This window comes from Microtus ochrogaster, chromosome 7, assembly GCF_000317375.1.
Source record: "Microtus ochrogaster isolate Prairie Vole_2 chromosome 7, MicOch1.0, whole genome shotgun sequence".
Taxonomy (NCBI): domain Eukaryota; kingdom Metazoa; phylum Chordata; class Mammalia; order Rodentia; family Cricetidae; genus Microtus; species Microtus ochrogaster.
Window position 1 is genome coordinate 65,084,359 of NC_022014.1, and position 13,510 is coordinate 65,097,868.

At 46.3% G+C, this 13,510-nt stretch overlaps 1 protein-coding gene across 2 annotated transcripts in view; it reads right to left on the reverse strand.

Moving 5' to 3' along the window:
* Nucleotides 1–4,023, reverse strand: part of Akap1 (A-kinase anchoring protein 1) — a 35,805-nt gene extending 31,782 nt beyond the window's left edge. For both annotated transcript variants that reach the window (XM_005350512.3, XM_005350511.3), the window contains exon 1: nt 3,904–4,023. The gene's annotated coding sequence lies outside the window, so the exon portion shown is untranslated. The remainder of the gene's footprint in view (nt 1–3,903) is intronic.
* Nucleotides 4,024–13,510: the final 9,487 nt, after the last annotated feature.

The window sequence follows — 13,510 nt, forward strand, 5'->3', positions numbered from 1 at the left end:
CTAATGGGTCAGGCAGTGATTAAAAGAATACAGTTTCCGTGTAATTATTTCGGGGCATAAGCTAAGCTAGCCATGTGGGCGGCCGGGTGCGGGTGCTCACAGCCTCGCCGCTCTTATTTCAACATGTGGTGTTTCAGAGGCAGCTAAGATTTTAGAGTAGGACAAGGAATATTCTAGACCTGCACCAACCAAAACTTTTCATGGTGATGAGATGTTGGTGACCTGCACTGCCCAGTGTGGCAGCCCCAACACATTCCTCTAGCAGCCCCCAAGCCTCTAGACACTTTGCCCTAACTCCCACAATCAGAATACTTTTTAGATATAAGCCCGAGAACATCAGTGTTTGTGCGTGCATACGTGCACACACACACACACACACACACACACACACACACACACACACACACACACTCTCTCTCTCTTTTCCTCCCTCCCTCTCTCTCTTTAGTCCATAAGAGAATACCTTTAAAGCCTTTAGTTTACCAAGTCTCTTTTACCAACTGAAAAAACCAGACCCTCAGAAGCAGGAGGCTGGTTGGAACTTGGAGAGCTACATGAGGCCCTGAACTCTGGCCAGCCACGGCCAGCAGCAACAGCCCCCCTATCCTGAGCATGCAGGCTTTTCCTCCAGAACGCACCTTGCTTTGCTCTGGATGCAAATGGACCTCAGTGACAAGGCTGAGTGAACACAAGTGGTCAGGAGACAGGACAGGGAACAGAAAGTTTACAAGAACTGCAAGAGCATCCAAATGGCAAGGCCTTAGAACAACACACACCATCAGGAAGAAGACAAGGTAAGGAAAAGGTGAACAGTGGTGCTGTGTGCTTGTAATCCCTTCACTTGGAAGGCTGAGGCAGGGGGATTGTGGGTTTAGGCCAGCTTCACTTATCATGACTGTTTAAAAGAAGAAGAAGAAAAAGAACACTTGGGGCTAAAGTTCAATGGTTCAGTACTTACCATGCACAAGGCCCCTACGTTCAAGCCCAAGTAAGTACTTGAGAAAGGTGGAGATGACTACATCAGGAAGGAGAAACAGAACTTGCCCTAGTTAGTAAGATTTAGGACTTAAACACACCCCACTATAGAGATCAGCAACTTTCAAATATGATGAGATGATTTCATCAGGGCATGGAGTCCACAGAACCCAAGCACCTCCCCATAATAAAGTTCCTAGGATGAAACAAATGCCAGACACAAACTTCCCCCAAACAGGAAAAGACTGGGCTGCAGAGAGGCCTAGGCATGACAGACTCACGTGGAAGATTAGGAAGGAGTGGCCACGGAAAACAGGGCAGCTCTCCAGGCACATGAGCTCTGAAACCTTAAAATGCCAGTTTGATGGAGACATGTTGACCCAGGGGGCTAGGTGGCTAAGCATGGAGAAACCAATTTGTCTTCTCTTTCCTTCTAAGCAAGTTACTAGGTCAGAGGCTAGGGGAGGGGGTGCTTTTATATTTAAATAATCAAATGACTGAGTCAAACACAGGGATTCCTCAGGAGAGAAGGATTCTATACTGAAGTGCCTGCCATATACCAGGCACAGTCCCAACTCTCAGATATGATCTCCATCTATATTCAGGATGAGAAAGGGGAAGCTGGAAGTGAAAACTACTTTCCTCTATTAACTATGGCTACAACCAGCCTCTGGGCCAGGTCCAAGTATAATCTGGTTTACCGGTTAGCAAGACATTGCTTTAAAGTATTGATGCTTAGCAACCTGATACATTACTTTCAGGGTCTGAGCAGGCGACGTACATTAGAGATAGCTGTATCTTGGCTGCCGCCCTGCACTGCTTAACCGTAAATGCAATTTCTACAAACAGCTGGGAGATGGGCGAGACTCCCATAAGGAACTCCACATGGACACAAACCCACTAGGTCTAGAGCAGGTCTCACCCACGCAGTTGGATAGCCACCTGCACACCCTACAGAACAAGGCCTATTGAATTAGCAAAATGACTGAGGCTTCGGTGATTTGCATATCCGTAGGGTCCTCTAACCCAAGGCTATTTTTCCTATTTCACAAGACTACACCCTGGAATTACCCAGAACCTACAAAACAAGTTAGAGGTGAAAGAAGGCTCAACAACACATCCACAAAGCTCCCCAAACCTAACTTCACTTGTTCCTTGGGCTCGGAAAAAGTCCTAAATAAACTGCAGGTGAACCACTTAAATGCCAATAACAGAAGAAGCCGATAGAACAACTCCTTCACAGAGTTCTAGATGCTCTGTACCTTTAAGAGAGGAATGGGTAGGTGTAGCCCTAAGACTCTAAGCCTCACTTTCTAAAGTTAAACGTTTAAAACAAACAAACAAACAAAACAAAACAAAAAACAAAACACTTCAGGGTTACTAATCTGGAAAGGATTTTGCAGTTAATGAGTGTGTAAGGTTAACTCCCAGAAGCAATAACTTTCTGTGAACTGTGTTCCTGCATGTCAATTGTAATACTCCGGTATAGAGGGAGGTGGCAAACCAACAGAGATGGTTACATCAGGTCCAGCAGCCCTAATTTCACTGCAGGAGTTAAATTTAAACCCCAAGCAGCCTCAACCTCAGTAGGGGAAAGATCGAACGTTTACCCTCACTAATTGCCCTACACATACACCCTCTCCCACTGGGTTTGAGAAGCCTCCACTAGCACCTGGAGCGAAATCCACCCGTTTTGTGTTAAGCACAGCCCCAAGGTGTGCTTAGAAAGGTGTCAGTTGCCCAAGGCATTTGCCTGGGGGGGGGGGGAGGAGAAAGGTCCCGTTATGTAGAGGGCTTCCCAGAGGTCTCTTCTGCAAGGTCCAATATCATCAGCACCTTCCCTCCAGCGGAAAGGAAACAGGAAAAGCCATAACCTAAGGCACAGGAGTAGTTGGCACCAGAGTGTCTGCCCCTTACGCGCCCGGAGGTCTCTGGAAGCACTTTTTTACCTATGACCCCGGCAAAGTCCCTCCAGATCGCTGACCTGGGACGGCAAGGAAGGTGGAGCGTGACATGTGACACTGGACTCCCCCCCAGCCCAGAAGTCAGAGGGCACCTCTAGCCAAAGGTCCTCCACCATAAGGGACACGCTTATGCGGCCACAAACCCTAATCCCCTTAAAGATACCCAAGACCTCGACTTGCTAACTTGGTTCTTAAGGTCCCTCCACCGCCAATAGGCTTGGGACCTGTCTTGCCTCCCATCCTCCCCGCTGCAAAGGCAGAGCTCGCTCCAATAGTTTGCTGCACTAAACTCCAAGAACCTTGCCTACCTGCTCCGGTTTGCCACAACTGCCGGGCCAACCCAGAACGAATTAACCGGGCCCAGAAGTTGGATGAGGCTCTGAAAGTGACCAATTCCAACTCCGATTCCTCAGCCAGGAAAGGGATCGGTCCCCAAGGACCAGTTCTCCCGCCTTGGGCATCGGGTCCTGGATAGAGACTGCTTCGCTGCCTCCCCTCCATGCTCAAACTGGGTACACACGACCTTTGAAAAGTAAACGCGAGCGAGGCTGGGCGACCTTGGGTGGGACGCGCTCGGGTTCGCTACCCAAAAAGGGTGAGCCAGCACTAGGAAAGTTGAGGAGCACCGAGGCGCCCGGGGAATTGTGTCCCTCATCTCCATCCTAGAGGCCAGTGACGTGCGGGGGATGGGAAGGGGGAGCAGCGGCTCAGAGCGGCGCCCCAAGCTCAGCGCACGCGATCTGTCAGCAGCCAGCTCGACGGCGAAGGAGGAGCAGGGGGCGCGCGGGTCACCCAGGCACAGACCCGCCCGCTTCACAACGGGCGCCGTGCACACACTGCTCGGTCCCCGGCGCACCTGGCGCGCGTGTCGCACCCTGCACCTGCACCCCAGGCTCCCCATCACCCCCCAACTCGCTCTCCCTTCGGGCCCGACAGGCGGATGCCCGCGCCAGCCGCTACTTACCAGCTCCCGGGCGACCGTCTAGGTACACAGTCCTCCCGCCACCGCCCCCCTGGCCCCCACCTAGCCCCGCGGCCCTGCCCTGCAGCGCTGTGCCGCGTTTCGGCCGCTCCCCCACGTGCGAGCCCAGGCCGGGCGAACACAGAGACATTAAATACTGGGGGACGCGCAACGACGTGCCCTCGGCGCGACGCAAAGCCCCGCCCCTCGCCTTCGGGTCTCCATGCCCCCCCTCCTCCTCCGTTGCCCGCTCGCCCTCCTGCGCGTGCGCGACGCCGGCCGCTCCCTCCCTCCGACTTGCGCGCGCCTCTCTTCCAGCAGCGCCAAGAGGGGCGCGGTTTGGGGCGCTCCGCTGACACCCCGGCGCCGCTCGGGCCCGCCCTGCCGGCGCTCTCGCGAGAGGAGCTGCAGTCGGGGCGGGCGGGGGAGATGGCGGTGGGTCCCGCGCGCGGGGTTACCGGTGCCTGCGTACCGGGCACAGTGAACTTGGCACGCGTGGGGACTCTACCTCTTCCCAGGTGTCAGGCAGGCTCCTGCTTTCTGGTGGTATGTCCCCTAGAAAAGGCCAGGGAAGCTGGCGGGGACAAGGCTCCCCTTGTCTCGGATTTTAACCTTGTGAGTATAATGTAGCATTGCGAGTATAAAAGGAGGCCATTAAAATTGCTCGGTAATATGGATACTATGTAGCTAGCACTCGAATGCAAGTTGCTTTCGCATTGTCGCAAATTTAGTGATGTAGAAGTGACTTTCTCTAAATAGTTTAGAAAGTTTGCCTTCGAAGAAGGGGTCACCGTGAGTCACGCCTTCCCCAACAACTTTGGAAAATACAATACCTTCAGACAATAGGATAGGATGGAGGTGCCGCTGAGCAGCCCTGCTCTGAACCTAGGCACTTTTTGTTTCTTGCTTTTTTACTTTGATATTCTGAGACTGTCTCGTGTGGCCTCAACCTGGCAAGGTAGCTGAGGCTGACCTTGAAATCCCTAAGTGTTGGCATTACAAAGGCAAAATGGTACTTTAAATGCACGTATTTTGAACAAAATATAAAAAGATACCATACTAAGAACTAACCATTACTTGGTCCCAGCCAAGTAGTGGTGGCACTCCCCATTAATCCCAGCACACAGGAGACAAAGCCAGGCATATCTCTGAATTCAAGGCCAGCTTAGTCTACAGAGTGAGTTCTAGGACAGCCAAATCTACAGAGAATCCTGTCTAAAAAAACTAATCGTTGCTTGGAAAAACCTTCACTGGTGATCAAATGTAAATTTAAAATTTAAAGAGACTATATGCTTACTGAGTAGTAAATAAAATTCCATGTATCTACTGTCTAACTCATTTATTTCATGAGACATCACTTGGCAGGAGGATTGCCACAATTTCAAGGTGCCCTGGGCTAGAGTTGAGCTCCTGTCTCGTAGTAAGCCCCCTAAAATTGTTTTTAAGGATTTTATGTGTATGAGTGCTTGCCTTCATACATGGGCGTGCATAACCCTGCACTCAGTGATTTTGAGGGTGTTGGAAGTAGAGGAACAAGACTCACTCATGCTTTAGGATTAAGGAAAGGGAAATGGAATGTTGATCCCTCTGGCTGGAGTTCCTGTGGGAATGAAGAATGAAGAAAGTGATAGCAGACAAACATTTGGTTTGTCTGAGACCCATTACCTTTGTGCTGTCTTTGCAAATAGCAACCAAGTTGGATGTGCAAGCCTGGAGGTAAAAGAATGGGTAGGAAATACAACTATGTAAAATTATGCAAAAAGGAACAGACACACTTATACACGTATTTGGGGATGTTTCGTTTTTGTTTTGCTATACATAGATTTGTTTTGTTGTTTTTTTTTTTAACTAGGTAACTCGAACTGGCTCAGACTTGTGATTTTTCATGTTAGCCTCCCTGGTTTTGTGATGATAGCTATGCACCACCCTACTTGGCTTAAAGTGGGGGTATTTTAAAGAAGAGAAGGAAAAAAGTAAGAAAAGGGAGGAAAAATTAAAACTAGAGGGCTGGAGAGAGAGCTTAAAAGTAAAAGGGCAAGAGTGCTTGCTAAACAGACCTGAGTTTAGAACCCCAGCATCCATGTTAAAAGCTGGATGTGATCCAGGTAGTGGTGGCCCATGTCTTTGATCCCAGTACTCAAGAGGCAGAGGTAGGAGGATCTCTGTAAGGTCGAGGCTAGCCTGATCTACCAAGTGAGTTCCAGGACAGGCTCCAAAGCTACAGAGAAACCCTGTCTTGGAAAGAAAAGAGAAAAGAAAAGAAAAGCTGAATGTGAGTCAGGTGGTGGTGGTGCAAGCCTTTGATCCCAGTACTCAGGAGACAGAGGCAGGAGGCTCTCTGGGTTCGATACAGAGCAAGTTCCAGGACAGCCAGGGCTACACAGAGAAACCCTGTCTCAAAAACAAACAAACGAACAAAGCTGCGTGTGTGGGCCTGATGGGATGGTTCAGAGGGTAAAGGCACCTGCTGTCAAGCTGGGAAGCCTGAGTTCAGTTTCCAGGACCCACACAGTGGAAGAAAAAAACCAAATCGAAAGCATTGTCTTCTCCCCTTCCTCGCACATCTCTCCCTCTGGAATGCTGGTCTTCCAGGTGTGCCTGACAACCCTGGTTTATGTGACCTGGGCTGGGGACAGAATTCTCTTGCATGGGAGACCAGCACTCTACCAACCTAGCGATATCCCTAGTCCCTTGTGAAGCCCTTTTTTAAAAAGTTGGTCTCTTAGCAGCCTCTCCAATCTCAAGGTCACCTTTGAGAAATGCCCTACCATTGGAAGAGTTCACAAAGACATTCCGTGAGCTTGTATACATTAAAGAAGTCCCTCCTTCCCACTCTCCACTCTTCCTACTTACTCCCAGTTCTTTTACAGAGAAAACGCATTTGGTTATGCCCCAAGCCCCTGTGTCTACACAGGATACACCCGAGGAAATCCGTGAGAAGAATCGGGGAAGAACTCTAACCACACATGAGTAACTAGTACTCCCAACACTTAATCCCTAACACGGAGCAAAGGTCTTGGTCCTAATCCTCCAACAACCTCAAAAACTCTTATTATAATGTATTCCTGTCTCAAATCGCTTAGTCACACACGGCAACAAAGTCAAGATTTCAACCCAAGCTTTCTGACTCAGAACCCATTGATTAACCAGCTGGCTTCACTATAGATTGAGAGGCAGGGCCTGAGGGAGCAGTTTTACACAGAGAAATGAATCTGTTTTAGGGGAGGGGAAATTAGGTCCTTAAAAAAAGATGCTTTGAAGTCCCAAACCCCTTTGCCTCCAAATGCATCCCGTTTTTCAGGCTGCTGCTGGGGCTGAGTGAAGGTCACCCCTCTTTTCCAACAGAGGACGGGGGGGGGGGGCTAAGCGGAGATCATGTCTATTCCAATAGAACTAGGGTTCTTGTAAGAATAACCCTAACTCAGCACAGTTGGTGTGATGAATGCCTTATAAGCAGAGTCCCAACGCCATTGAGACAGAAAGAACTCCCTGTGAGAATGGAGCTCTAAAGAAGACTGGGGTTACCTTGGTGGTAGAGCACTTGCCTAGCACATACAAGGCCCTGAGTTTGATCTCCAGCATCAGAAAGAAACAAAAGACAAAGGGGGCGGAGGTGGATGCCAAAGACTGTCAGCAGACCAGCAAACTCTGGGAAAAGACCAGGAAAGCCTTCCTCTACAGCTATCAGGATGTACCCTGATTTTAGACTTTCCTCCAGAAGTGTGGGACGGTTAAGTTCCTGTTGTTTTGAGCCAGCCAGGTGTCATACTGAACTCAGGTATGGTAGCCTTCATAAACCAATCACTGCCCTCCTCTCCTGTGCCCCCAACTCATCAAAGGAAAAACGTGATGCCAGTGGGTGGTGAAAGGAAGCTGTTACTTGAGTCCCCTTTGGCCTCACAGGGAAGGGCTCTTGCACAAGAGTCTTTGATGAAGGGGCCTCAGATAACTATAGCCCAAGCCAGTCTCCATCACTAACTACTTCTTGGGAATTTCTCCCAGTGTCAGTTCCCCTCCTCCTGGTCGATGGGTAGCTAGCCTAGGTATCATCATAGGACACTCCCCAGAGCCCCACTCCTCTACTGTTCTCAGCTTCATCCACTGGGCATTCAGCTTGGAACTGGAACATGAGAAGAAAAATCGGTGTGCTCTTAGCAAGGTGGAGGCTACCTAAAGCTAACATAAGCCTTCCAAGATGGCAAAGCTCATGCAGGTAGAACCATCACAGCATGCAAGCCGGTTAGCTGGTTCCCTTGATTCCTGAAAGATAGCAGTATGGACCCTCCCGGAGGCTACCTAAGCTTCCTGGACGCCAAGTGTGTAGTTGCTTGAATGCTAGGAGCCGGGTAGTTCAGTGTGCCGTGTTTAGCTGGGTAGTTTGCATGGCTGTTCTGTGCATAGCCTTCTGAACATCGCTACAGCACAGCTATCTAGAAATCTCAAGTAACTCAGGGAAACCTGAGCTTCCTTGTGGGTGAGATGGCCAAGGTGCCTTGTTCCCAGGAAAGGTGGGGGAGTACAGTATAGGAGCAGGCATTTGGCAGCCAAATTTCCACTGTCCTCAGCCTCTGGCTCTCCTCATCTAAAGCATGGCGCATCTCTGGGGCTGTGGTGTGGCTCAGTTGATAGAATGCCTACCTACTATTCACAGAGCCCTAGATTTGGTAGCCAGCATGGCACAAACTGGACATGGAAACCCAATCTGTAACCTTGCACTGGTGGGGGCCAGGAGGGTAAGAAGTTCAAGGTCATCCTTGATTTTGGCTTCACGGGAAGCTGGAAGTCAGTTTGGGCAGCATAATAATGTCAAAGTCAAAGAAAGAAGGAAAAAAAGAAGAAAGGAAGGAAGGAAGGAAGGAAGGAAGGAAGGAGAAATGTATCCAAGTAAAATATAAATAAACCATCACCCCAGAAAGCACCTCCTCATGGAAACCTTTGCAGGTCTGCCTAGAGAAAACACAAACACAGAGAGAGAGAGAGAGAGAGAGAGAGAGAGAGAGAGAGAGAGAGAGAGAGAGAGAGGAATGTCATTGAAACATTGTGACATTGTGACTACCCAGGGATTAGAACTTTACATTTGGAAACATTGTAACCGGGAGTTTTTATTATTTGGAAAAGATGATCTGTATAGACCTGGATGGCCTGGAGCTGGTCACGGATCTTCTTGCCTCTGTCTTCTGAGTACTAGGATTATAGGTCTGTGCTGCCATACGTGGCTTGTTTTATGGTTTTTATTGTTTCTAGGTAGGGCCTTGCTATCTAGCTGAGGCTGGCTCAGAACCCACTCATAGGCCAGGTTGGCCTAGACTCACACCATTCCTCTTGGTTTGGTCTCTCAAGTGTGGGATCATGGGCGTGAGACACAATACCTGGCTAAAATAAAAACTTGGGGTTGGGGAGCAGGTTCAAGACAGGGTTTCTCTGTGTAGGCCTGGCTGACCAGGAACTAATTCTGTAGACCAGGCTGACCTCAAACTCACAGAGATACAACTTGCCTCTATCTCCTGAGTGTTAGAACTAAAGGCATACGCTACCATCACCAGGCAAAATAAAAACTTTTTGAAACACAGCCATTATCAGGTATGTCCTGCTTCTCTAATTAGATACTAGGTACCATTTAAAAACCACATAGATTAACTGCTGTGGAATATTCCTCTACACTGTGTGATTATGTGCTGCTGTGATTGGCTTAATAAGGAAGCTGACTTGCCAATAGCTGGGCAGGAAGAGAACAGGCAGGAGACCCAGACTAGGAGAATGTCGGAAGACAGTAGGGTGGAGTCTGGAGTCCCCAGCAGATGCAGAGAGAAGCAAGATGGGCATGCTGTACTGAGAAAAGGTACCAAGCCACATGGCAAGACATAGATAAGAAATACAGGTTAATTTAAATGTAAGAATTAGCTAATAACTGAGTAAATTGACTGAACATTTATAATTAATATTAAGACTCAGTGTTGTTATTTAGTTTTGTTTGGTTTGGTTTTTGGTTTTTGTTTGTTTGGTTTGGTTTTTGAGACAGGATTTCCCTGTGTAACAACTCTGGCTGTCCCGGAACTTGCTTTTTAGACCAGATTGACCTTGAGCTGGTCTCTCAAGTACTGGGATTACAGGCGTGCTCCACCGCTGCCTGGCTAGTGTGGTTATTTGGAAGCAGGCTGGTGGGACAGGAAAACTCTGCCTACAATTAAGATGAGGAACTTCCAGAAAGCCACTTTTGATACTAACTGGTCCAAAGAGATCTGTTTGCTCTGCCTCCCAGTGCTGGGATTTTAGGTTTGACTCCCTGCTTGGTTTATGGATGCTGGGGACCAAAGTCAAAGCCTCATGCATGCTAGGCAAGTATTCTATAAACTGAGCTACATCCCCAGCTCCCACACTGTGTGTGTATGTGTAACATGTACACAAATATGTATGTATATGTGATTACCTGTGTAGGCACATGTGGAGGCCAGAGGTTGACACTGAGATGTCTTCCTATACCTTCACAAAAAAAAAAAAAAGATTACTGTGTGTGTGGCATCTATACTTGCATTCTTTTTTGTATATTATTGTGTTTTCTTTACATTTTTTATTTATTTATTTATTTATTTAAGATTTCTGTCTCTTCCCCGCCACCACCTCCCATTTCCCTCTCCCGCCCCCAATCAAGTCCCCCTCCCTCATCAGCCCAAAGAGCAATCAGGGTTCCCTGCCCTGTGGGAAGTCCAAGGACCACCCACCTCCATCCAGGTCTAGTAAGGTGAGCATCCAAACTGCCTAGGCTCCCACAAAGCCAGTAAGTGCAGTAGGATCAAAAACCCATTGCCATTGTTCTTGAGTTCTCAGTAGTCCTCATTGTCCGCTATGTTCAGCGAGTCCGGTTTTATCCCAGGCCTTTTCAGGCCCAGGCCAGCTGGCCTTGGTATACTTGCATTTTTGACATGGCATCTATATGCATGTCCAAGGACAATGTTATAGAGTTTATTTCTACTTCCACCTTTCTGTGGGGTCTAGGAATCAAACTCAGGTTGCCAGGCTTGTTCTGTGGGTACTTTTGCCAACTAAGCTATCTTGATGGCCATTATCTATCTATTATTTATTTTAGATGAGGTCTCTCCCTAAAACTGGGGTTTACTTTTTGGCTAGGCTTGCTGATCTCACACCAGGACTGGCCTTCTCTGTCACACGGCACTGGCTTTATGGATGTATACCTCCATACCTGGCTTTCATATGGGTCCTAGGAGAGCTGACCTCAGTTCCATGTTTATGGAACAAGAATTTTACCCACTGAGCCATCTCTCTAACCACATTAATGTAACTTGAAAAGAAAAGCCAACAATATGTTGTTTATGAATGTATGTATATGAAGAAAAACAAAAACAAGTATGAGTTTATATACACCAAATTCTGACTGATGAATGCCTTGAGATTTCAATATAGAGAAGAAAATTGGGTGACTTACAGTTGGCCCTTCATATCCTCAAAGGTCCACATTCATGGATGCAATCAACTGAGGACAGACAATACTCAGAAAGTGTACACAGAAAATGCCAGCACTTGAGCAACTGAAGCAGAGAAAAAGACTATGAACTCAATGTTGTGAGTTTTTCTCTGTACCACCAGCCAGCCAGCTCCCAAATAATAACACAGAGACTTCTTATTAATTATGAACGCTCAGCCTATAGCTTAGGCTTATGCCTAACTAGTTCTTATAACTTAAATTAACCAATTTATATTAATCTGTGTTTTATCATGTGGCATTACCTCTATTCCATCTTGCACCTCCTGTTTCTTCTCTGTGTCTCCTGGCTTCTCTCTTGCTCCTAAATGCCTCCTCCTCTTCCTTCCTCTCCCCAGAAATCCTGCCTATGCCTCCTGCCTAGCTGTTGAGCTTTTTATTTTTTTTTAATATATTTATTTATTTATTATGTATACAATATTCTGTCTGTGTGTATGCCTGCAGGCCAGAAGAGGGCACCAGACCCCATTAAAGATGGTTCTGAGCCACTATGTGATTGCTGGGAATTGAACTCAGGACCTTTGGAAGAGCAGGCAATGCTCTTAACCTCTGAGCCATCTCTCCAGCCCCTGTTGAGCTTTTTATTACACCAATCACGTCAATACAAATATCCTATAACATTTCCCCCTTTTGTCTAATAAAAAAGGAAAGGTTTTAACTCTAACATAATAAAACTATATACAATAAGAACAATTTCAGGTACTGTCTAAATAAAAAGTAAAAGTTTTAATTCTAACATAATAAAACTATATACAATAAGAACAAGTATCAGGTAAGAATTACACATACAATATCCAGTCCATTTGTATTTGGCAAATTCAGAGAAAATACTGTGTTATCTATGCTATCTTAGTGAGTCCAAAGTTTTATACCTAAACCACTTTCTATCATCACTTGTATTACCACCCTAATCTTATTAGACCTTAAAATATCTTCTTAGATTAACAATTTAAGATTTTATGTTTCTCAACCTTATAAACTTTATATTTCTTATGGAAGTTTTTTCTAAATTTTGTACCAAGGAAAACTGTAAAACTAAAATTATCTCATCTTCAAGCTCATCAGAGACCCAAGAAGAATATAATATTACCAAAATAAACAGGAAGTGCAGAGCAAGAAGCTTCCAAAACTAAGAAATTGCAGAGTCATCTGGATGTCTGGACAGTTACCCCAAGGCTCCTCTGCAATATTGGGGGATCAATCTTCAACCTACAGGTGTAGAATATCTAACAGACTTTTCTATAAAGCAGGAATTTTGAAGGACTGTACCACTTTGTCTTGGCAAAGTTAAGCAATTGCTTTCTTTTGAGTCCTGTTTGTCCAATATGAACAGCATACTGTCAGCAGTTGAGGCAAGGAGGATTTCTTGCTCCATGGCAAACTTTCCATGATAAAAGCAAACTCTATATAGAGATTCTTTGATGTTCATCATCCTTTTTTAAAGTAAATTTGTACTGCCAGAAGTAGCTGTGTCTCATTGTCATGAAAAGTCTTGTTTTTTTCTTTATGATTCATTTATTTGTTATATTTATTTGTTATTTATACAACATTCTACCTGCTTGTATGCTGGAAGATATATATATATATATATATATATATATATAGAGAGAGAGAGAGAGAGAGAAGGCAGATTCAAGTAGAAGTCATTAGCCCCACCAGAGACAGACACTAGATGGAATCTTGCCAGTAAGCCACAGCCATGTGGTGATACACAGATTAATAGAAATGGGTTAAATTAAGATGTAAGAGCTAGCAAGTAAGAAGCTAGAGCTAACAGGCCAAGCAGTGATTTAGTTAATACAGTTTCTGTGTGGTTTTTTGGGGCTAGGCAGCTGGGAACAAGTGGTCTCCTACTACAGAAATCTATCTTGGCTTTTTCCCTCACATATGCAGACAAGATCCTCAGGAGGTCTCCCCTGACCAAATCTGATCTTTATCAATTTTGAAGAAAACCACAACTTTCTGTTTTCTGTAGAAAAAAAGCATAACCTCTCCCCTAAAACAACATATTTCCCGACTTCCACTTTGAAATTAAGACATTCTTAAAAATATATAGGTTGTTTTAACCTAGCAGTTTCCATAATCCAGTGTCTCTCAGCAGCTTTTGTTTTC